Source organism: Nicotiana tomentosiformis, chromosome 1 (assembly GCF_000390325.3).
Source record: "Nicotiana tomentosiformis chromosome 1, ASM39032v3, whole genome shotgun sequence".
Classification (NCBI taxonomy): Eukaryota; Viridiplantae; Streptophyta; class Magnoliopsida; order Solanales; family Solanaceae; genus Nicotiana; species Nicotiana tomentosiformis.
This window is the reverse complement of record NC_090812.1, coordinates 106,819,919-106,823,458: the sequence shown is the minus strand read 5'-3', so window position 1 is coordinate 106,823,458 and position 3,540 is coordinate 106,819,919.

Here is a 3,540-nt window from a genome sequence, read left to right as displayed (position 1 = left end):
GTTGCTATGTGGCACTAAGGAATTATAGGAGTATTTCTTGTGAGATTCTTGTATTTTAGGGTTTTGAAGTCTAGGAGGGTTCTCAGAAGCAAATTATTCCTCGGTTGTTGACGGTGAAGATATGTTAAGAGTTTGACGGCTGATTTTATGTGTTATAAATAGGATATTGTGGACTTTTCGAGGTTATCCACCCATTTTTGAAGGATCAATATTGATTTAGAGGCCACTGGTAGGCCTAATGAGGATGTGTATTCTACGTCGAGTTAGATTTGTTTACTCAGCACATCTATTGTTGAGGGGTGTGTTATTGGTTAGAGTAGTTTGTTCGTGTTCTGATATATTCCATATGTTACTCTTATATGCTACGATGGGTATGAGACTGTTTACTATTTAAACACAGGATACGTTGTTGTTTGGACCTTATAGTGGAATTCGAGCGAGATGGATCTTGGGGTGTTGAATAGTTGATTGCGCCTTGGTTATGGTATTCCAGTTTGTGGAATATTGTGCTATCCGTTTCTCTATGATTATAGTCATGCACTTCACATGCTTGTTGTTTATATGCATATGGTTGTTGATTGTGAGCATCATGGCTCGAGGAATTCCATGTGGATCGGTGTATGGATTGGGTCACGCATCACAACGGAGTTATGTTGAGATATGATCCTTGTGCTTATTTCGTATGTTCTGGTTCTCCTTTGTATGATATGTTCATAGCATTGCGCTTTGTGGTAGCATCTGTTGAGTTTGCGGGACGGTTCTCTCATTAGATTCTCTTGCCATCATTGGGTACATCCGAGTTGTTTCTTGTTTGGTGCACAGATTGTATGGTATATGGATCTAGGTAGTGTGGGTGTGGCATGTCAGTCGATCATCTTGTACAGGATGAGATGAGGTTATTGGACCTAAAATGAGTGCTATCAGATGTGATTGAGGTATGTTTAGAAGAATAACGCCATTAGTCAGCTTAGAATTTGGCTATGGTTCTTGTCGAGCGAGAGAGCTTCACGACTTGTTGATCTGATGAGTGGTTATGAGTTTCTTCTTGTTTCTTTCATCATTGACAGTGTACAAAGGTTTAGAATAAGGTTTTTATTTTGATATGAGGTTTGTTACCGGTAGCAGGTTTGATATTAAGCAGCTTTGGTGGTCAAAAGTTATTGTTGTGAGTATCTGAGTTATGAGGTATATCATGTGATTACATCTTGGGTTATGGTTATGATTTGATATAGCTTGTTCAGTCTTATATAGTGCATAGATGCGAGAATCGGGTCTTGTAATGAACTCTGAATGTTGGAGATCGGTTCTAAGGCTAATGGACTAAGTTTGAAGTAAGGAACTTCACTTGGGTTATGTTGTCGGGCTTATATGAATTGGGGTGACGTGGGATCACCCATGGGTATGTACATGGTGAGTTTATACGGTGATTTGATGTCTTTGGAATGGCTCTTGGCATGTTCAAGGATGAACGTATGTTTAAGTGGGGAGAATGTAATGACCCGACCGGTCATTTTGAGCATTTGCATTCAAATCGGTAGTTTGAGGTCATGAGTAGCTTCATATTGTGTATTATTACTTGTGTGTATCATCAGTTTGGTTTTGCGCATGGTTCGGGGTTGGTTTGGAAGAATGCTTCTCATTTTAGAAGTTTTAAATTGGAAGAGTTGACCAAGTTTGACTTTTGAGTATTTGATCTCGGATCGGAGTTTTGATGGTTCCGTTAGGTTCGGATGGTGAGTTTGGAGTTGGGCGTATGCCCGAATTCGCATTGCGATGTTTGTAGAAGGTTTTGGATCTAATTGGCGAAAGTTGGCAAATTTAAGGTTCGAAAAGTTCATATGTTTGACCGGAAGTTGACTTCGATATTATTGAGTTCGATTTGTTGTTCCAAAAGTTGGAATATGTTTGTTTTGTCACTATGGACTTGTGTGCAAGGTTTGGTAGGATTCCGGATTGGTTAGGCTTGAATCAGAAGCTTGGTTCGAAGTTTGAAGTTCATGAACTTAAGAGATTGATAATGATCGACGATTCGTGGTTTTGATGTTATTATGTATGAATTGAAGCCTCGAGTAGGTCCGTGTTATGTTTTGGGACTTGCTGGTATGTTTCAACGGGGTCTCAAGGGGCTCGGGCGAGTTTCAGAGTGGTTTCAGACCTTTTTGTCTCTTGTTAGTATTGTTGGTCTCTGCTAGTTTTTGAGTTTTCAGGTGTTCTTCGCGATCGCGAAGATGAATCTGTGATCGTGTAGTGTTATAGGAGTTGGTCTTCTTCACATTTGTGTTAGAGTGTTCGCCTTTGCGATGGCTGGGGCTTTAAGACTTTGCGTCCGAGTCTGTGACTATGCGTTCGCGTAGTGTTGAGCTAGGATGGGCAGGTCATGATGGGTTGACCTTCGCATTCGCGTGAGGTCTCCGCATTTGCAAGGGTCTGTGCAGATGTGAATCGCGATCACGAGCCTACAGTCTCGTTCGCGTAGGGTGTCTTCGAGTCAAATTCTTTTTAATGCTTCGCGATCGCGATGATGGTCCCCTGATCGCGAAGGGTTTAACTGAGCAGTGTTATAAAATACTCTAGTTCGAAGGTTTTGGTTATTTTATCACATTTTGAGTTATAGAGCTCGGATTTGCGCGATCTTGGAGGGGATTTTTACGATAAGTATTTATTACTCGGATTTGATTATTTTACATGATTCCATATTTGATTTTGATATTTAATGGGTGAATCTAAAGAGAAATTGGGGGTTTAGTCTAAACAATTCTAAAGTGAATATTTGAGATTTGAACATCGATTCGGAGTCGGAATTGGATAAAATTAGTATGGTTGGGCTCGTATTCAAATGGGTTATCAAAATTTGTGAATTTTGTTTGGTTCCGGGGTACGGTGCCGGATTGACTTTTTGATTGACTTTGGGTATTTGATTAAAGATTCGACCGTTATCATTTGTGTTTGTTTCTATGGCATTATTTGATAATTTTGAGTTGCTTTGGCTAGTTTCGAGTTGTTTGAAGTCGATTCGCGCGGGATAGCATTTCTAGAGTATTGTTTTGGGCTTTCTCTATTGATTTGGTTTGTTCGAGGTAAGTAACATATCTAAACTTAGAATTGAGGGTAAGTATCCCTGAAAATTATGATATTTGAGATGTGTTGGGAGTGACGCACGAGTTAGGTGACAGGCGTGTGTGCGTACACCGGAGTATTCATGATCCGGGTAGTTCTTAGGCTATTATATACCTTATTTATTATCATGCTTCTTTGGCATCATGTTTTATCCATTTGTATGACTACGTGACTTTTTATTCATGCTAGAAATCATGTCTAGGCTATCTGCTTTATTGTTTTAGACATGATAGGGTTGTTTTGCCATATTGAGCTATTTGCCTTAGCCGTAGTAATATTTTTCAGTCATGATAGTTATATTCGCATGTTATATCTCTGTCTCTATGCATTTTTATATGTTATCTCACATGTTATTGGTATGTTTATACGTGACACGAGTTTGAGCTGAATTTGTAGTACATTGTGATATTCCGTGTTGTATAA